This window comes from Narcine bancroftii, chromosome 12 (genome assembly GCF_036971445.1).
Source record: "Narcine bancroftii isolate sNarBan1 chromosome 12, sNarBan1.hap1, whole genome shotgun sequence".
Classification (NCBI taxonomy): domain Eukaryota; kingdom Metazoa; phylum Chordata; class Chondrichthyes; order Torpediniformes; family Narcinidae; genus Narcine; species Narcine bancroftii.
The window spans coordinates 53,715,015-53,737,818 of NC_091480.1; positions in this window are offsets into that span (position 1 = coordinate 53,715,015).

The following is a 22,804-nucleotide window of genomic DNA, read 5'->3' on the forward strand; positions in this document are numbered from 1 at the left end:
GTGGCTGCAGCAACTCAGTGTGAGGCCTCGGGAGGCTGGCGCAGGCTTATATCCTGGAGGATGATTGACACCCGACCGGGTGGGGCTTGATCCATTTAGGCCGACTGATTGGCAGCCAGCCAGGTGTTGTCCTGTCCCCTGCAGGTACACAGGCTGCCCCCTGCAGTAGGCCGGTGGTGGACCACCACAATTAACATTTGTAATAATATTTTGTTATTTTTCATACTGTGAACCATATCAACCAAAATATATACAAATGTTTCTCATTAAATATACACAGTGGCATTTTCTCCCCTTTTCTCCCCCATACCTTCCCTCCCCCCCTTCTCACCCCCCTCCAAAACCAATAAATATTCAACATATACAATACAATAAAACCATTGAACAATGTCATCACACAATGAAAAATAAACAAGAAAAATGTGTGATTTACTTTTACACATTGGATCAAGTCGTTTTGTCTTCTTATCATTTTAGGGAGTAGAGGTCCGAGGCAAGCCCTCTCTGTTATGTTCCATGTATGGTTCCCAAATTTGTTCAAATAATGTGACTTTATTTTTTAAATTATATGTTATTTTTTCCAATGGAATACATTTATTCATTTCCATGTACCATTGCTGTATTCTCATGCTCTCTTACATTTTCCAAGTTGACATTATACATTTTTTTGCTCCAGCTAAGGCTATCATAATAAATCTTTTTTGTGCTTTATCCAATTTGAGGCCTAATTCCATATTTCTTATATTACTTAGAAGAAAGATCTCTGGATTTTTTGGTATATTATTTTTTGTGATTTTATTTAATATCTGATTTAGATCTTCCCAAAACATTTTCACTTTCTCACATGCCCAAATTGCATGTACTGTTGTTCCCATTTCCTTCTTACAGCGAAAATATCTATCTGATAATGTTGGATCCCATTTTTTTAAATTTTTGGGGTGTGATATATAACCTGTGTAACCAATTATACTGAATCATTCGTAACCTTGTGTTTATTATATTCATCATAGTTCCAAAACATAACTTTTCCCATGTTTAATTTTTTATCTTTATGTTTAAATCCTTTTTCCACTTTTGTTTGGGTTTATAGCTTATTTCATCTTTTTCCTTATCTTGCAGCGTAATGTACATGTTCGTTATAAATCTTTTAATTATCATTGTGTCTGTAATCACATATTCAAAGCTGCTTCCTTCTGGTAATTTATCCTTTAAATAAGCTTTCAGTTTATGATATGCAAACATTGTACCATGAGTTATTCCATATTTGTACTTCAACTGTTCAAATGTTAATAAATTATTTCCCAAAAAACTATTTTCTATTCTTTTAATTCTTTTTCTCTCCCATTCTCTAAAGGAAAGGTTATCTATTGTTAAAGGGATTAGCAGATTTTGTGTCAATAGTAATTTTGTTATTTGGTCATTCATTTTTTTTCCTGTCTAAGTGAATCTTCTTCCATATATTGAGTAAATGATGCAGTACTGGTGAGCTTTTATATTGTACCAGCTTTTCATCCCACTTATAAAGTATATATTCCAGTACTTTCTCCCCTATTTTATCTTGTTCTTTCTTAGTCCAGTCTGGTTTTTCTCTTGTCTGGTAAAAATCTGATAAATACCTTAATTGTGCTGCTCTATAATAATTTTTAAAGTTTGGTAACTGCAAACCACCTTGGTTGTACCTCTCTGTTAATTTATCTAACGCTATCCTTGGTTTCTTCCCTTTCCACAAAAATTTCCTTATTATTCTCTTTAGTTCATTAAAGAATTTCTCTGTTAAGGGAATTGGTAATGATTGAAATAAGTAGTGTATCCTTGGGAAGACATTCATTTTAATGCAATTTACCCTCCCTATCAATGTTAGCGGTAATTCTTTCCAATGTTCTATGTCTTCCTGCAATTTCTTTATTAGTGGCTGATAATTTAATTTGTACAGATGACTTAAGTTATTATCTGACCAAATACCTAGGTACTGGATTGCTTGTGTTTACCATTTAAATGGTGATTCTTTTTTAAATTCTGTATAATCCGCATTACTCATTGGCATCACTTCACTTTTATTTGCGTTGATCTTGTACCTCGATATTTCTCCATACTCCTTCAATTTCTTATGTAATTCTTTTATTGATATTTCTCGTTCTGTTAAGTATACTATGATTTCATTTACAAATAAACTGATTTTATACTCCTTCTTCTTCATTTTTATCCCTTTTATTTTTATTTTCTGTTCTTATCAGTTCTGCCAATGGTTCTATTGCTAAAGCAAACAGTGAGGGGGATAATGGACATCCATGCCTAGTTGACCTACTTAATTTAAATTGGTTTGATACATATCCATTTACTGTTACCTTTGCCAATGTTCCATAATATAATGGTTTAATCCAATTAATATATTTTTCTGGTAGATTGAACCTCTGTAATACTTTGATAAATAATTCCATTCTACTCTGTCAAAGGCTTTTTCTGCGTCTAAAGCAACAGCCACTGTCGGCTTCTTATATCCTTGAACTGCATGAATTAGATTAATAAATTTATAGATATGATCCGCTGTTCGTCTTTTCTTAATAAATCCATTTTGATCTTGTTTAACTATTTTTAGTACACAATCAGCTAATCTGTTTGCTATTATCTTAAAATATGATGCTGGTGTTAGTGGATCCTTCCCCGTATTTGGTATTACAGTAATTATTGTTGTTCTTTTATCTTGTTCTATTTTAAGTTGCCAGGCTACTATTTTATGTGTTTTTTCTCCTAGTTCATAATACTTTTGCTTTATTTTCATTATGTTCTTCTTCACCTTATACGTTTGTAATGTTTCGTATTTTATTTTTTTGTCTGCCAATTCTCTCCTTTTTGTGTTATCATCCCTTTTTACTAGTTCCTTTTCTGTACCTCTCTTTCCAACTGGTCTATTTCTCTATTGTAGTCCTTTTTCATCTTAGTTACATAACTTATTATCTGCCCTCTAATGAAGGATTTCATTGCGTCCCATAATATAAATTTGTCTTTCACTGATTCTGTATTTATTTCAAAATATATTTGAATTTGACGTTCAATAAACTCTCTAAATTCCTACCTTTTAAGTAACATGGAGTTTAACCTCCATCTATATGTTCTTGGTGGGATATCCTCCAGTTCTATTACTAATAACAGGGGTGAATGATGGAGCGGAGACAACGCTGGTGGAAGCGTTCTAGGAGCCGTAGGTGATGCCGGTAGAGGACCCATGATTCGGAGCCGAACAGGAGTGTGGGTATGACAATGGCTCTGTATACGCTTATCTTTGTGAGGTTTTTCAGTTGGTTGTTTTTCCAGACTCTTTTGTGTAGTCTTCCAAAGGCACTATTTGCCTTGGCGAGTCTGTTGACTATCTCGTTGTCGATCCTTGCATCTGATGCCAAGATAGCCAAGATAGGTAAACTGGTTGACTGTTTTGAGTTTTGTGTGCCCGATGGAGATGTGGGGGGGGCTGGTAGTCATGGTGGGGAGCTGGCTGATGGAGGACCTCAGTTTTCTTCAGGCTGACTTCCAGGCCAAACATTTTGGCAGTTTCCGCAAAACAGGACGTCAAGCCTGTTATATGAGTATTCCTTCTCTCTTGGGTACTGCCTCCTCCATATTTCCATAAGTTTCATTTCCTGCATTGATTTAACCATAAATTTGGCAACTTTATTCTTTTTGCTAGTCTTTTGTCCAGTTTTATCCAACATTGGATCCAAATTAAGGTTAAAATCCCCTCCTATCAATATATTTCCTTGTGTATCTCCAATCTTAAAAAAAATTATCTTGCATAAACTTTTGATCCTCTTCATTAGGTGCATATATATTGAGCAAATTCCAAAATTCTGAATATATCTGACACTTTATCATTACATACCTCCCTGCTGGATCTATTATTTCCTCCTCTATTTTGATTGGTACATTTTTATTAATTAATATAGCTACACCTCTAGCTTTTGAATTATATGATGCTGCCGCTACGTGCCCTACCCAGTCTCTCTTTAATTTGTTATGTTCCACAATTAATATTTGATTTCTGTTCTGCCACAGCAAGGGTGGATTGTTGAGGTGTTTCTTGATTAAAACTAGATAATTTTCAAAATCTCAGGTCATGGAATATTGGGACATTCAACAGCCCATATTGAGATGCACTTGAGCAGAGATTCTGTACGGTTAGACATCCATTCTGCCTGTGTTGAGGACCATTTGGTTGGAGGAGATGTGGAGAGTCCCAAAGGTTGTCGAAGGTTACAAAAGGAATTGGACAGAATGCAGAGTTGGGCAGAGAAGTGGCAGATGGACTTCAATCTGGATTAGTGTGAGGTGATGCATTTTGGAAGGACAAACCAGAAGCCTGAGTACAGGGTTAATAGTCACTTATTTAAGAGCATGGATGAACAGAGGCACCTTGGGGTCCAAATCCATCCAGCAACAGGCAGATTCAAGCAACTGGCAAAACGATCTAGGAAAATAAATTAAAAATAAACTAAGTAAGAGTAAAATCATAGGTTAAAAATATGTATAGTTAAAATTGTATAAGTAAATGTTCTCTGAATTCACACAAAAACCTTGGGTGAAGATGGGAGCCAATATCCAGCCAGTGGAGGGAGACCCTTGGTTGGGCTTTGCTCGTAGCAGCTGTTTGAATAAAGTTGTGTGAACTAACAATGGGGGTTGCCCAGGATGAAGAGATGGTTGATGCTGCTCGCCATTGGGGTGACTCAAAGTGACTCCTTATCCCTGCTGAGTAAGAGTCACCCTGGTGAGTGGCTTCATCTGTAAACTTAATTGGGGGGGAGGGGGGGTGGAATGAATAATCAATAATGTTATTGTTTGTCTTTCGGGCGGCTCTGTTGAGGGGGACAAACATATTTTCTAAGAATATGACTGAAAATAAAGTAAAATGTTTTAAAAAATATATATTCACGCAAGTGACGTTTGTTTAGTGTAAGTAAGTATGTTGTCTTTTAAACTGTTTATTCTTAATGCAGGTGTATTAGTTAGGCATTGTAAGAATGAGTCTCAAGCAACCTGAAAATTCAGCAACTACCAATCCCCATAGGTGCCAGATACCAGGGGGTCTACTGTACTGGTTGACAAACTATTTACATGAATGAAGAATGTACAATTCAAGCTCTAAATCAAGTCACTTCCCATAAATTCCATGATAAAATGATCAATTAAGCACACTGCAATGTGAAGGAATTGTAATGTCCTTTTGTTTCTGTGGAGAAAACACTTGGAGCCCTTTGCAACTGTCAAAAAGTGGCATGGACTCCGAAAAAAGGGAAAAGATCCATTAATTCAGGAAACAGATGAATAACTTGTCCTTATAGTTCTCTGAGTTTCTCATCCTATGAATCAATGGCATTTTGAACAACTCATTATTGTTTCCACCGTCAAACTTTATCACCTTTTGGGAAATTAGCTTTTTTCCTTTCATTTTATTTGTCATTTAATTCTTGTCCAACTTTTCTCTCTTATATTAAACTAATATCCAAGATTTACTGTATTTAATCTGGTTCATCACTCAGGAATTTTTCTGCACCGAGAGTCACTTTCTCTCAAAACTACAGTCCTTAATTTAATTTTTCCTTTTCATTTAGAGATACAGCACAGTAACAGATGCTTCTGGCCCACAAAGCCTACATCCTACAGCCCCCGGTACATTTCGAACAGTGGGAGGAAACCAGAGCACATGGGGAAAACCTACACAGTCACAGGGAGAATGTCCAAACACTTTGCAGAGGGATTCGAATCCATTCCAGCGAGAAGGAGAAGCAAAAGAGAGCCCCTTCAGAGACACCGAGTCCCCAAGGATTTGGCTCCAGCACCAGCAGCCTCCGCAGCCACACAGACTCCTCTTTTTTTTTGAATATTTAGTTTTTGGTTTTCACAGATGCTGTAAATTCAAACATACAATTAGCAATTAACAATTAACAATTACAGTACGGAAACAGGCCATATCGGCCCTTCTAGTCCGCATCAATTTAAGTGAACTCCACAAATGCAATCGCTTCCAACACCAGTATAACATCCAGAGTCCATTTATTATCCCTCCCACCCCTTTCCCACCCCCCCTTTGTGTGACAGATTATGTTATATTTTATATTGTATATAGATATGTTTTAAAGGATATGAATTGTGAGGTTTTTTTAGTTAGGTAACAAAAAGATACAAACAGTTCACAAAACAGATCTCATTTAAAATGCCAGAGCTCTGCTCAAGCCAGACAGTCCAGGCTCCGAGTGCCTCTGCAAAAACTTTGAAGAATGCCGATAAGGACTTCACAAGTAGGTGCTAATTGGACATGCTGAGGAGTAATGGATTGGGTCCGGTGCTGCAGTTTCTTGTTCTAAGCAGGTCATGTAATTTTGTAAGCAAAGAGAGTCAAACAGGCTTTTCTCTGAGAGAGAGAGAGAGAGAGAGAGAGAGAGAGAGAGAGAGTTCAGTTCTGCAGTTTTACAGTCAGCAGCAGCAGCTGGGACTAGAACAGGACAAGCTGGCAAGCTTGTGGAAACCCCCCATTTGGAAGACAGATTGTGAGTTCTTAGTTCAGCCTGGTCAAAGCCCTTGTGGTTCATGCAAGAGGAGAGGACTGGCTGCATAATGTTTCACTTGAAATAAGAGAAACAAAAAGGAACTCTGTGGTGACCTGAAAGACTAAAAAAAAAGAGGTTATCATCTGAAGAACCCTGATGGGGCAAGTTTCTTTGGCAAGACACTGAAGTGGCTGATTAAAAGGGATCAGTTTGTTACCTGGAACAATAAATCTCTGTCTGAAAACCAACAAGAACCTTCCTGAACGGTAATAATTTATCTGTCAAGCACTGAAGCCTGGTGAACTTCATAAATGTTAAGTTCTGTGCACAATATAAGAATTGCCTGCAACCAGTGAACTTGGAGGAATAAGAAGTGAGATTGGACTGTGAATCAAAGAAGTTTTCACATATTACATACACAAGCGCTTAGAATTAGAAGGGGGAGTTAAGTTAGGTTAGTTAAGTCGATAGAGATAAGTTAGAGTGTGATTATGTTTTCATGTTTAAAGCAACTTTTGTTTAAGTAACCATTTGTCTTGGTTAATATCTATTGCTGTTGGGTTTTGGGGTCCTCTGGGCTCATAACATTATATTAAATTTTATTAAATTTAGATCAGTTTTTTTTTCAAATTTAAATGTAGACATACAGCATGGTAACAGGTCATTTCAGCCCACTAACCCGTGCCACCCAATTTACAACCCCCAGTACATTTTCGAACGATGGGAGGAAACTGAAGCCCCTGGGGAAACCCCATGCAGACACGGGGAGAGCGTAGAAATTCCTTACAGACAGCGCGGGACTCGAACTCCGGTCCCGATATCGATCACTGGTGCTGTAACGGTGTTGTATTAACCACTATGCCAACCGTGCCACCCTGTTGGTGCAGAGTGGAACCCTTTTCCCTCCTTCTCAGCACATAGATCTTAATGTGAAGTTTCTTGGCACACTGGATAGAGATTCTGAAATAACCTTGACTTTATTTGTCAGTTGAATCAATATTTTAAAAAACACAGATAAAATATGTGATTTAATAAAACATTCCACGTTCCAAATGAAACGAAGAGGCTCTAACCTCCAGGCACCTGAAATAGATTTTATCCATTGACCCTTACCAGCAGGATGAAGAGACTTCCCTCTTCAAAGATCATTATCAGCCCGTGGTCAGCAATCCTAACAGGATAACTGAGAGGTCCCTGCCTCCAGTCAGCCTCAGCATCTTGAAGCAGGAGAACCTTACCAATGTACCTTGGAGGTTCAGACTGACAGATATGCAAAGAAGCGTGTGGTCAGTGAACCATAATGAGCCCAGTTGAGAGCATAATCATTGTTCTATTTCTTTGAAACAGATGTCCTTGCAGTCAGATCTAAGACAAGTATTTTTTTAAATTGCAGCTACTTATAACTGATGGTCTAAACCAGCCATTCTCAACCTTTTTTCAGCTATGGTTCCCCCGCGGACTCTGCTCAAAGTTTGTGCGCCCCCTACCCTGTGAAGCAGTAAAGTTTTGATTTCTTCCACTCTTCTCTCTGACCGACTGCATAAATAAAAACTATTAAAAATATTTATGTAACACAAGGTGAAAAGAAAACAAGGCATTTAAATGTGCCCTGGCCTCCGGTGGGCAGGGTTGTGGTGGGGGTGCGTAGGGCCCCCATTGAGAATGGTTGGTCTAATGTCCTGTAGAATCTGAGTGCATCAGTAAACTACCAAAGCCTTTTGGGAAGGGCAGTACAGTTAGAGCTGTTACAGTGCCAGCGACCCAGGTTCGAATCCTGTACTGTCTGTAAGGAGTTTGTACGTTCTCCCCATATCTGCGCAGCATTGACCCCACCCTTTACACCCAGGGTTTATCAGCCACGGCCGAGAATGCTGACAGCCAGGTTCTCGGGTCATAAGGGTTACGTTAGGATGTCCTTCTCCTAAATGGATGGCCTGATGAGGCTCATGAGCCCCTTCTGCCTGGGTTTGAAATCAGAGTTGATTTCAACCAAAGCTAACGAGCCGAGCCTACCTGTCCAGTTCTACCTTCGGACACTTGTTCACGCCATGACATAGTGAGCTCAGTGAAAATAAGGGACACTGATAGGAATGTATTGCTACGGAGACAGTCATTTGCAGTGACCTCCTGCCTAGCCAAGCCAGACGGTGGCCACGCGGTGATCACCGAGAAAGGAGAGGCGCTGTTTTACGCGTGCACTTTCCCTGGGTGAGTGGGACATCAGACTACAGTCCCACACCAAGACATTAGAGCAATTCATTCGAGAGCAACTCTTCGCTGATGATGCTGCCTTGTTACCCATACAAAGACAACTTTGCAATGTGTAAAATCCTGCTCTGTGAAGGCTGCCGAGCTCTTTGGACTGGAAGTTAGCTCGAAGAAGACAGAAGTTCTCCATCAGCCCACACCTCAGGAAGAGTAGGTACATATAGGTCAATGCAACATTGTGGGCCAAAGGGCCACTACTTTGTTGGAGTGTTCTCTGTCTACCGTAAACTGGAGCAGGAAGGCAAGGCCTCCCATAGAAAGGAAACAGAAGAAGGAGAAGGAGGATGGTGTCTTTACAGGCATCTTTCATGGGGGCTCTTCTTGCTCGGTGACAAGCTTGTCATCATAACCCATTCTGCTCATTATATCCTTCCCATCCCCACCTATAATACACTTGGCCTACTTTCATGCCTTCTTGCTCTTTTCCTTTTGGTACATTCATTACTGATTTGTTGACATTTAATACAAAGAAATTTGAGCCAATTAGGAGGAAATGTAACACAAAGGTTTGCATTTAAAACACTGTGGCACCAAATGAGGGGTTACAAATATATTTGCACACAGGACACAGTATAAAGACAGTGATAGTCATGCAAATACTCTGGGAGGATATTAGCATGTTGAATTGCAGAATAGCAAACCATCACAAAATTATATGGTCAACAGGACTACTCTGATACATTATGCATGTTCAGTGGACCAGAGAATGGAGTGGCAGATGCTCCAGTCTGCAGGGAGTGAGCAGACACAAACACAAGGTTCAGCATGGTGTAGCATTTTCTCATTTTTGTGTTAATTAAGTCTCATTTGTTCATTATTTCACAAGTTTGATAGGAGCAAGAACCAGAAACACCAAGTCAGGGTGGATATAGCATAAGTTGATGGAATCGTAACAGCCACTAAGATTCTGTCCGAGCTTGAGGGGAATTTGTGTTGTCACAGCAAGAAGTCAAGGAGACATTGGTGGAGATGAAATTGATGATGTTGTGGCACGTTCTCTGTACAGGACAGAAATTATCCATGACAATTTATGTCTCTAGACTTCAAGGATGGAATTTGTGCTTATCAAAGTCTTGGGTGCTCCTATAGCAAATCCTGGATTCTCTGTCAGTGAGAAATCAGATGTAAACTTTTCTCTTCATTATCATTTGTCGTTCTCTTGATCCCATGTAAATCACCAAGACACTCAGCTCCCGAAATTCAGATCCATTAACTTCCAAGGAAAGGAATCTCAGAAGTGCCATATAGTGCAGAGCTCACACCAAGACACAAGAGAAACTTGTCCGTGAACTACTCTTTGCAGACGATGCCGCTTTAGTTGCCCATTCAGAGCCAGCTCTTCAGCGCTTGACGTCCTGCTTTGCGGAAACTGCCAAAATGTTTGGCCTGGAAGTCAGCCTGAAGAAAACTGAGGTCCTCCATCAGCCAGCTCCCTACCATGACTACCAGCCCCCCCACATCTCCATCGGGCACACAAAACTCAAAACGGTCAACCAGTTTACCTATCTCGGCTGCACCATTTCATCAGATGCAAGGATCGACAATGAGATAGACAACAGACTCGCCAAGGCAAATAGCGCCTTTGGAAGACTACACAAAAGAGTCTGGAAAAACAACCAACTGAAAAACCTCACAAAGATAAGCGTATACAGAGCCGTTGTCATACCCACACTCCTGTTCGGCTCCGAATCATGGGTCCTCTACCGGCATCACCTACGGCTCCTAGAACGCTTCCACCAGCGTTGTCTCCGCTCCATCCTCAACATCCATTGGAGCGCTTTCATCCCTAACGTCGAAGTACTCGAGATGGCAGAGGTCGACAGCATCGAGTCCACGCTGCTGAAGATCCAGCTGCGCTGGGTGGGCCACGTCTCCAGAATGGAGGACCATCGCCTTCCCAAGATCGTGTTATATGGCGAGCTCTCCACTGGCCACCATGACAGAGGTGCACCAAAGAAAAGGTACAAGGACTGCCTAAAGAAATCTCTTGGTGCCTGCCACATTGACCACCGCCAGTGGGCTGATATCGCCTCAAACCGTGCATCTTGGCGCCTCACAACTTGGCGGGCAGCAACCTCCTTTGAAGAAGACCGCAGAGCCCACCTCACTGACAAAAGGCAAAGGAGGAAAAACCCAACACCCAACCCCAACCAACCAATTTTCCCCTGCAGCCGCTGCAACCGTGTCTGCCTGTCCCGCATCGGACTGGTCAGCCACAAACGAGCCTGCAGCTGACGTGGACTTTTACCCCCTCCATAAATCTTCGTCCGCGAAGCCAAGCCAAAGAAAAGATTAGTAGAGACTGGGCGTTTCGTGTTACTGATCTGAGGACACATTTCTTCCCTAATAATGGGGAGTTTTCCATTGTTGAGATAAAACAGGTTTTTCTACATTGTAGGAAACACTCGGGATCGGCATTATATCCTCCGTGGTTGCAGGATGATCAAAAAATCATCGCTGGCTCCTCCAATAGGCTCCTTAAAGTCTGAACAGCATCACGACCGGGGAGTGGGTCCCTACGGTAAAAGTGTGGCAATTTCCAGATGGGCAAACCAAAATGTACACAAATAACCCTGAATAAAATCTGGAGCATGCACTTTAATCACGTGAATTGTTTGATTACAAATGTAAAACTGTGGATGGAGTACAGGGAGAAATAAAGGGAAAAAATGTCTTTGCCCTAAACATTATGGAGGGCTCTGTTTAAAATCATGTTGCTTTCAGATGAAATTAAGGAAAGAAATACTGTATGGTTAAGAATGATTGTGAATTAATTATGCTAATTTGCCAATTAACATCTGCAAGTTATGAACAATGCTAAATAGATTTGTTTCTGGATTTCAAATGGTAAAGTCTTAAATTTATGTGTGGACTAAGTCTAACAGTGGACTTGGGAATAATGCAAACTTGAAAATTATTTTAAGAAGATGGGATAGCACAGTTGGTGCAGGAGTCAGTCAGCACAATGCCTTTAAAGCACAGCGACTGGGACTGAGGTTTGAAGCCCGCGCTGTCTGTAAGGAATTTGTACGTTCTCCCCGTGTCTGTGTGGGTTTTCCCAGGGGGCTCCGGTTTCCTCCCTCCCTTTAAAAACGTACTGGGGGTGTAGGTTAATTGGGTGTAAATTGGTCAGCACAGACTCGTGGGCAGAAATGGCCTGTTACCATGCTGTATGTCTAAATTTAAATAAATATTTTTTTCTAAAACTGCACTATTATCTTAATTATTTTCTTTACAATCACTCATGTGCATTGGAGACTTTTCTTGATTTACCTTTCTCTTTAGCCTCTTTTCCACTGGAACTTTGTCCCAGGAATTAATGGTGAATTAACTGGGAGAGGGTCCAGTGGAAAAGGAACACCGTCCAAACACCAACATCAAATGATGTCATTTCACACCAGGGATTAACCGCCTCTACCCCTACTCATATCCCTGGTGTTTGCTGACCCCAGCGTGCTGATAAAACCAATGGAAAAGGGACAGTAGAAAGTCACCAGGTTCCAGTTAAAGGTAGAACACTCTGATCCCCAGGGATGAGTGTGTTCAATGGAATAGCAATTAGTGTCCCAGTAAGGGGTGGCCCAGTGGAAATGGCACAAAGGGCCTCCTATCCCGGGACACTGCACGGCCAATTAACTGGAATGCCAGTGGAAAAGGGTCTTCAGATAAGATCCTGACCTAGCCAAGTACCTGTCCTGTGTTCAAGCTAAAATATTTCATGGATTAGATTGAAAATTTGTTTGTTGCCATCCATCAGAGAGGCACTCCTTGTTTCCTCATCTCTGGCTCAAACAATAGCACAATTGCCTCTAGGATTTGACAGTCTAGCACAAGGACGGCCAAACTTGCTTAAGGTAAGAGCCACATTCAATAAACTTCAAATGTTTGAGAGCCGCAAGGCATGAAAAAAAATTACAAACACGTTTTTACTCTTAAATGCACATTTTGATACAAAAGAAATTTATCAACATTAAGAAATACATGTTGGTAATAAGCTGAAAGATCAGGTTTGCTCACAGAACATCAGGTTGGCCATCAAGTGCAAGGTGGAAGATTGACATGAAAGGGGTCATTGTCATATCAGCCTTGCTATATGGATGTGAGACATGGCGCCCATATCAGAGTCACTTACGTCACTTGGCCAGCTGGAGCAGCATCACCTACGTTCTCTGATGAAGATCACCCGGTGAGACCAGGTCTCCAACATTGAGGTCCTTTCTCGAGCCGAAATGCATGCAATTTCAATCCTGGTGATGTCAGCCTAACTACACTGGGCAGGACATTTGTCAGAATGCCTGATGGAAGACTGCCCCAAGGTAATCTTGTATGGCCAACTGTCCAGTGGTACCAGAAAATGAGGAGGCCAGCGACTACGATACAAGATGTTCTGCACAGGAGCCTCAAGAAAGCTGACATGACACGGGAGGATCTGGCTCAAGATGGCTCGTAGGGGAGGGACGCCACCAGAGAAGATGTGGACGCTGCTGAGAACAAGCTCAAAGAGGCAACAGAGGAAAGGCACAGGAAGCATCACAACAGAACTTCTGCCCCTGTTGTTTCTCAAGGCCTCACTTACCAAGTGTATGGCAAGCAGTACCTATCAAGGATCGGCCTGTACAGCCGCTCCAGGATGCACATATCAAACCCCACAAACTGACTGAAAGGAACCACCGTCATCCTACAGGATGGATAACCAGAAGAAGAAGAATCTTTATTTACATATATAATTTTTAAACTGCTCATTTGTATTAGTTTCAATAATCAAAATGCACACCACAAACACTTAAGTAATAATTGAATTTTGTGGACCAATTTTTTGGGGTAAAATTTAGCGGGGTCGATTATCACACACACCCTGGCTGCAAGTGTCTCCAGGAAACTTAGATCTCCATGACATGTCACAAACCCCCCACCCCCCCCTAAACTGATTTTAATGCAGTAAGTCCAACAACCTGGCAGAGATTCTCACCTGGTCGCTTAACACCAGCTCCATAGCCAAGAAGCCCAGCAGTGCCTCTACTTCCATCTCCCACCCTCCATCCTCACTACATTCTACAGAGGATATATCAAGAGCATCCTGTGCAACTGCATCACCGCCTGGTTTGGAAGCTGGACCACCTTGGTCCGCAAGACCCTGAAAGAGGATAGTGAAATCAGCAGAGAAGATCATTGGGGGCTCCCTTCCTACCATGAGGGACATTGACAACACTGGACGCAGGTGAAAGGCAATAAACATTGTGAAATACTCTACACACCCCTCATGTAAACCGTTCTCCCTTCTGCCGCAGCACTTCGGGCCCTTACGTCCACATTGAGCAACAATTTTTCCCCCAGGCCATCAGGCTCCTGAATTCCCAGGACATATGTTGACAGTGTACCATGGACTTTTACTGTATACACCTTAATATTTTAATGTGTTTAACTTCCAATCTAACTTCTGTTTATGTAAATATGTTCCGTAGTCCTGGAGAAAAGCTATCTTGTCTTTACCATGCGAACATGCTATGAACAATAAATAAAGGTGACGACTTAAAGTCCCATGTCAAAAACCAATTCCTTTTGCCAAAGCTATGGGAGAAAGTTTCATAATTCTTAATGACTGCTCATTCCATTGAAAAATCAAATTCCACTGGAAATATTATGCACCAATAGAATGTGAGAGTAAATTAGCAGGAATAGTCAAGTTTATTGTACAAGTACAACCTGACGAAACAGTGTTCTCCGGTCCATGGTACAAAACCCACAGGCACACACCCAGACATAATGCCATACAGATAAATAATACACATGCAGGACAAGTATTTTATCGTTATAGATAAATAAATAACTATTGTTTTGTGAGTATGAGAGTCTCGGAGGGTCAGTGTGAGCAGTTCACCATTCTCACTGCCTGTGGGAAGAAGCTGTTTCTCAGCCTGGTGGTGCTGGCTCTGATCCTCCTGTGTCTCTTCCCCAATAGGAGCAGCTGAAAGATGCCGTGTGCAGGGTGGAAGGGATCCTCAATGATTTTACGTGCCCTCTGATAATGACGATAAAAATTATAATGATTAAAAAAAAGATTGTAGGAGAATAGCAGAAATAAATGTGAGTCCCTTCGAGACAAATCCAAGCAGGACAAAACAAGGAAACTGGTGAATATTTGAATGTTTTCTTCTGTCTTCGATGCAGAAAATAATTTACGTGGCAGAAATGGGGTGGAGAAAACAAAGGTCGAATGATACCAAGAAACTTAAAGTAATTAATAACATTAGAGAAATCAAGGGGACTACAACCTTAAGAACTGCTTACCTAGACCAGCCATTGACCCCCACTTTGATCAAAGTTTATGGGCCCTCTTTCCCTGCGAAGCAGTCAAGTTTAGTTAGTTTCTTCCGTACTTCTCTCCTACCGACGACAATAAAAAATTTTTAAAAACTATTTATGTGACATGAGGTGAAAAGGAAACAGGGCTTTTACTTCAATGTGGTGTGGACCTCAGGAGTGGCGGAGGGGCACCCGTTGAGTATGGCTGGGCGACACTGCAGGTGTCTGAAAGTGATGCTGACGGAGCCAGTATTTGTAATGACTTTACAAGATTCATGAGGTTCTGCAAAACTCTTTGCAGATGAGAAGGGAAGTGAGAAAGTGCAGAGCTGGTGGTGTTTTGCTCCAGCTGTGACTTTTTCCTCTCATCTTACAAAGGTCCAATATGCAAGCGGGATGCAGAGAGCTATTTTACATTCTGTCTCATAGGGCAACCTTTCACGTTGTAGCAGGCAACGAGGGTAAGTGGTTTAAAATGTAAAGCCATCTACAGTGCCTGTCTTAAGTTAAGGAAGCAACAGGCCTTCAGCTTTCAGTTGCTGTGGTTACTTCACCATTCAGATTGACCCTCTGATCAAGAAAAACGCATAAATGCCTGACAGGATTCTTTGCCCACAAGGGACAATAGTCCTTTCCTGATCTTTTCCTGTTTTGTTTCAGAATAATGACGTTTGACGTTTGGTGCTTCACTACCACAAGAAGTGATGTGTATTGTCAGGCCAAAATCCAACATACAAAAATACGCAGAGCAGCACTTGGTGTGATGATAATGCTTTGACTACATCTGTTTCTGGGAAAGCGTGACAGAGCTGCACAGTCATTGAAGGTATGAATGAACAAGAATCATTTATCGTGACAGCACAAAATGATAAAAACGCCTTTTCACCGTTTTCTTATCCCCCCCCACCCCCGATAGGACTCCTGATTGAGTCGGCAGTGAGTTATTCAGTTATCACCCACTGAAATTGCTTCGTGTTCCAAGGATCACTTATGGGCTCAGCTGAAAAATTTAAGTCACTATCTCAGAGGATCGTTCCTGGAGCCAACACATTGATGGCATCGTGAAGAAACCACATCAGCGCCTCGACCTCCTCAGGAGTTTGCGGAGGCAGTGGTGGATTAACCATTAGGCTGAGTAGGCTGAAGCCTAGGGGTCCAGAAGGGAAGAGGGAGGGACCCATCACATCCACTGGTTTCCTAATGTAACCACTTGTCAATGTGGGTTCGCGTTAGTCCTGGGTCCACCCGTCAATCAAGGCTCGCGGAGGTACTGCCTTCACCTGTTAATCAGCGGTGATGTCTCAGTCCCTTCTATCAGTCCAAGCTCCGCCGGTCCCAATGCCACCTGTCAGTCAATGCTCGCGTTTGTACGCGCGCCCAAGTCTGAGGTCTGGCTCCTGCAGCAGAGCTCGGCTCATGCAGCGTCACCCACAGGAGGGTTACTTTGTTCAAAAAAGACTCTCCTTTATGTATTGTTTGTCTGTGTGTGTGTGTTATGTCTGGTTGTGTGTCTACGAGTTTTGCACCGAGGACTGGAGAACGCTGTCTCGTTGGGTTGTACTCGGACAATCAGATGACAATAAACTTGACTTGACTTGATAAGTATCAGCACAGACCCATTAGGTCAAATAGCCGCACACTATGATCCTCAACTTGTTTAATACTATGTAACTCCCTATATTTAAACCATATAGCAGTACTTTCCAATTTAAATTAATAGCGAAACTGAACACAAAACACCAGGGTTGATATACTGAAAGATTCCGCCCCTCCCACTTGTAATCGAGGATTGTCCAATATGATAGTATATCTGACTTTGGAAGAAACTAGATGTTCAATGACTGAAATGAATCTTAATTTTGTTTATTGGGTTCTTTTCTTAATGACTTTCAAGATTTATAAGATTAACTAGTTTCTGGTTTATGACCCCATTGGTAACCTTATTTTTTAATTATCAGTAGTGGTCTTTTTTTGTTATAGCCTCTGAGGGGAGGGGATTGAATTAGATATTTAGTGGAGTGCTTTTTAATGCTTTTTAGTGCTTTTTTTCTTGTTAATGTAACAAGTGGAAATTGAGATAAACAAATATGATTTGATTGGGATTACAGAAACATGGCTGCAGGGTGGGCAAGCCATGTTTCTGTAATCCCAATCAAATCATATTCGTTTATCTCAATTTCCACTTGAATTTCCAATCATCCCGGAGTATACGATATTTAGGAGGGATCGGCAAGAAAGAAAAGGGGGTGGGGTAGTATTGATGGTGAGAGAAGGGACCGACACGATTGACAGAAAGGATATCAACTCGGAAGATGCGGAATCTATATGGGTAGAACTGAGGAATAGCAAGGGGCAGAAAACGTTAGTGGGGGTGGTATATAGGCCTCCAAATAGTAGTGTAGAGATGAGGGAAGGCATTAAAAGAGAAATTAGAAAAGCGTGCAATAAGGGTACAGCTGTCATCATGGGAGACTTTAATTTGCATATAGATTGGACTAGCCAAATTAGTAAAAATACTGAGGAGGAGGAATTCCTTGAACGTTTACGGGACGGTTATCTAGACCAATATGTCGAGGAACCAACTCGGGAGCAGGCCATTTTAAATTGGGTATTATGCAATGATAAGGGGCTAATCAACAATCTTGTTGTACGAGGCCCTTTGGGTAGGAGCGATCACAATATGATCAAATTCTCACTCGACATGGAGAGTGATGAAATTAAAACCGAGACTAAGGTCCTGAATTTAAATAAAGGGAATTATGATGGTATGAGACGGGAGTTGAGTAAGATTGATTGGGTGATGTTTATGGGGAAGTTGACCGTGGATAGACAATGGAAAGCATTCACAGATCTAATGGAGAAATTGCAAAAACCATTTATACCGGTTTGGCATAAAAATAAACCAAAAAAGGTAACTCAACCGTGGATAACAAGGGAAATTAGAGACAGCATTAGGTCCAAAGAGAGAGCATATCAATTGGCCAAAAAAAGTACCACAACCGAAGACTGGGAGCAGTTCAAGATGCACCAAAGGAGGACAAAGGGATTAATCAAGAGAGCAAAAATAAATTACGAAAATAAGCTTGCGGCAAATATAAAAACCGACTGCAAAAGCTTTTATAAATATGTCAAGAGGAAAAGATTGGTGAAATCCAGAGTAGGTCCTTTGCAGTCGGAATCAAGGGAATATATAATGGGGAATAAGGAAATGGCAGACCAATTAAATTCTTACTTTAGTTCTGTTTTTACAAGAACTAAGGAGACTAATGCAAGGGAGGAACTGAAAGAAATCAGTATCTCTAAGGACATGGTCTTGGGGAAATTGATGGGATTTAAGGCAGATAAATCCCAAGGGCCTGATAATCTACATCCTAGGGAAGTGGCCATTCAGGTAGCAGATGCTTTAAGAATTATTTTCCAGAACTCGATAGACCCATGGATTGGAGGGTAGCTAATGTTACCCCACTATTTAAAAAGGGGGGTAGAGAAAAAGCAGGGAATTATAGGCCGGTGAGCCTTACATCAGTAGTGGGCAAAATGATGGAATCTATTATTAAGGATGTAATAGCGGAGCATATGACTAGCAGAGAAGGGATCGGACGGAGTCAACATGGATTTACAAAAGGTAAATCGTGTTTGACAAATCTATTGGAATTCTTTGAGATGGTGACAGGTAAAATAGATGGGGGAGAGCCAGTGGATGTGGAGTACCTGGACTTCCAAAAGACCTTCGATAAGGTCCCGCATAAACGACTGGCTTCCAAAATCAAGGCTCATGGGATTGGGGGCAAAGTATTGATGTGGATTGAGAACTGGCTGGCAGGTAGAAGACAGAGAGTTGGGATAAATGGCTCGTTTTCTGAGTGCAGGCGGTGACCAATGGGGTGCTACAGGGATCTGTACTGGGATCCCAGCTGTTCACAATTTACATTAATGATCTGGATGAGGCGATTGGATGTAATATCTCCAAATTTGCAGATGACACTAAGCTAGGAGGGGTTGTGTGCACGGAAGAGGGAGTCAAGAAGCTCCAGTGTGATTTGGATAAATTGAGGGACTGGGCAGATACATGGCAAATGCACTACAATGTGGATAAATGTGAGGTTATCCACTTTGGTAATACAAACCGGAGGGCAGATTACTATTTGAATGGCAATAGATTAAGAGATGGGGAAGTGCAGAGAGACCTAGGGGTACTTGTACACCAGTCTCTGAAGGCGAGCATGCAGGTACAGCTGGCGGTTAAAAAGGCAAATGGTATGTTGGCCTTCATATCAAGAGGGTTTGAATATAGGAACAAGGATACCTTACTGCAGCTGTACAGGTCCTTGGTGAGACCACACCTGGAGTATTGTGTGCAGTTTTGGTCACCTTATCTAAGGAAGGATGTTGTTGCAGTGGAGGGAGTGCAGAGGCGATTCACCAGGCTGATACCTGGAATGGCAGGAATGACTTATGAGGAAAGATTGCGCAAATTGGGATTGTACTCCCTGGAGTTTAGAAGATTGAGAGGGGATCTCATAGAGACCTATAAAATTCTGGCAGGACTGGACAGAGTGGATGGAGATGGGATGTTTCCAATGATGGGAAAATCCAGAACCTGGGGCCATGGTTTGGGGATAATAGGCAAACCATTTAGGACCGAGATGAGGAGGAATTTCTTTACCCAGAGGGTGGTGAATCTGTGGAATTCATTGCCACAGAGGGCAGTAGAGGCAGGTTCATTAAATATATTTAAGAGGGAATTAGATCTATAAGGGTATTAAAGATTACGGAGAGAAGGCAGGGATGGGGTACTGAACTATAAGATCAGCCATGATCTCGTTGAATGGCAGAGCAGGCTCGAAGGGTCGAATGACCTACTCCTGCTCCTATCTTCTATGTTTCTATGTTTCTATGTCTCGGTAAAATGTTTCTTCGATGCTAAAAGTCGATTCTTGTGCTGAGAAGTATTGGGCTACCTGAGTGATGTAAACCTTTAGCTTCTACACGATATTTACAAAGCCTCATGTTCATCATCTCCAGGCCCAACCTTTGCAACTTGTTGGATGAACTACCAATGGAGACAGAAAAAACTAACGCACGTTAGAATGGCTGCCTTTCCGCAGATACCATGTTTTAGTCGATTCTGTGTAATACTCGTGAGTTGATTCACCCCTCCATCCTTTTGCCCCAAAATTGCATGCTTTCCACATGACCCATGTAAAAGTCGACCCCCTCCAAGTCTTGACCTCGGTCGCCCGCCCATCAGAGCTCCCGATGCCCTGACCGCAGACCCTCGCTCCGCCCATCAGAGCTCCCAACGTCCCGATCGTAGACCCTCTCCCTGCCCACCAAACATCCTGATGCCCCACCCATAGACTCTCTCCTAGGCTCCAGCCGTCCACCCATCCAAGCTCCAGATGCCCCGACCGCAGATTTACCACCTGGTTCTGCCCATCCAAGATCCTGATGCCTTGAATGACACAGGTACTTATCATGGTCAAATGTATGACCCATGTAAAAGTTTCCCCCTCCAAATTTGACCTATAAAATTGGTCCAAAAACTCGACTATTATACGAGCGTTTACAGTAATTTGTGATGAATGGGAATTTGCAAATTGAATACAAACCAGTTATGTGTAAACAAGATATCTGAAGTACTGAAATGATAAAAGAGATGCGGGAGGGGAATAGAGAGAGAGAGAGAAAGAAAGTGGGGGTGGAGGGGAATAGAGAGAGAGAGAGAGAGAGAGAGAGAGAGAGAGAGAGAGAGAGAGAGAGAGAGAGAGAGAAAGAGGGAGAGTGAGAATGAGGGGAGAGAGAGAATGAGAGGGGGAGAGAGAGAATGGGATGAAGAATGAGGGGGAGAGAGAGAGAGAGAGAGAGAGAGAGAGAATATCAGAAATCCCAACTGGGGTATTTGCTTCTTGCACAGACTTAATAGAAATTAATTATATAAAGAATGAAATAAAAAGATAAAAGGAACTATTAAAGAAACAAAATCCCCAATATTTAATGTCAGTCACTGTGACATTTACAAGCTAATTAATGCAGAGTCAGGATTCATAGCCCAAAGGAATAATATATCAATGTTCTCTATCATCATATTACAGTACAACCCCTCATTTTTCTATGACTATAGCTGGATTTTTTTAAGTATTTGCTATAGTTGCACTTTAAAGGCATTAAAATGTCAGGTCAGAACATATATAATAGGTTTCTTTGAAATGCCTATTTATAACGTTTTCTTATTCAGGTGAACGTTGACTGAATCTATAATGAGTGTAAGTATCCTGAGCCAGACAGTCACAAAAATTTCATCCCTTTGTGTGTCAAGTGCATTGATATACGAGTACAGGAGCCTTTTCTGTAATGGAAACTGATTAATAAATTACTAATCTAATGTGATGTCCTGCAGTATATTTTCTCTTCGTAAATCGTGTTTGAGACATTGAGGCAGAAAATCTCTTGGGGAAAGTCAGATTTGTCCTTCCTCTGCTGTTGTTAATTAGGATGGTTTAGATGAATGAGGCAAAGAAAACAAATTGAAAGTTAAGAAATTTAGCTGGGACATTGGTAAAATGTCAAATTCTAACATGTAATTCTTGAGATCTCCTCCAGAATTGGCAGGATTGCATGATTTTTTTTACACATTCAAGGAAGCAAAATGTTGTTCACTCTCATCTGAGCACGTGAAAGGTGTCAGGTTGTCCAGCTCTAACCCGCTTGTTGAAGAATTGTTTACAGTTGTTGGCACCACAGATTTCAACTCATAGGGTCCCCTGGATTTCTGACGTAGTCTATACATTTGATAGTTCATGCAGAAGTCATTGTGAAGATTGAGCATCAAGTGGTGGATTTACACCCTCAATTGATGTAGAAAGAATAATTACTTTATAACTATTGGTTGGATCAGCGGTACAGAAGGTGAATGCTATGTTGGCATTCGTTTCAAAGGAGATTGTGTATAAGAATAAAGAGGTGTTGATGAGACTCTATGGGGCACTAGTGAGACCTCATTAGGAGTAACTGTGTGCAGTTTTGGGCCCCATATCTTAGAAAGGGTATAGCAAGGTTGGAGATGGTACAGAGGAGGTTTACCAGAATGATTCCAGGAATGAGAAGGCTAACATGTGAGGAACGCTAAGCGGCTCTTGGACATTATTCATTAGAATATAGAAGAATGAGAGGGGATCTCTCAGAAACATTTCCAATAATGAATGGATTGGACAGAATGGATACAAATAAGATGTTTCCTCTGTTGGGCGATTCCAGGACAAGAGGGCACAGTCTTAGAATTAAAAAGAATTTACAACAGACATGAGGAAAAATTTCTTTAGCCAGAGGGTCGTGAATTTGTGGAATTCATTGTCACATGCAGCTGTGGAGTCAGGATCATTGGGGAAATTTAAAGGGGAAATTGATAGGTATCTAATTAGTCAGGGCATCAAGGGATATGGGGACAAGACCAGAACTCGGAACTAGATGAGAGAACAGTTTAGCTCAGGAAGCACAGTCAATGGGCCAAATGGCCTGCTTCTGTTCCTCTTCCTTGTGATCTATTTTATGTCACCCCTTTTTATACAACCCACTACCGTGGTATCGTTGGCAAATTTGTAGATGGTGCTAATGTTGTACCGACCCACATAGTCATAGATATAAAGTGATTAGAGCAGGAGGCGAAGGACACAGCCCTGTGGTGCTCCAGTACT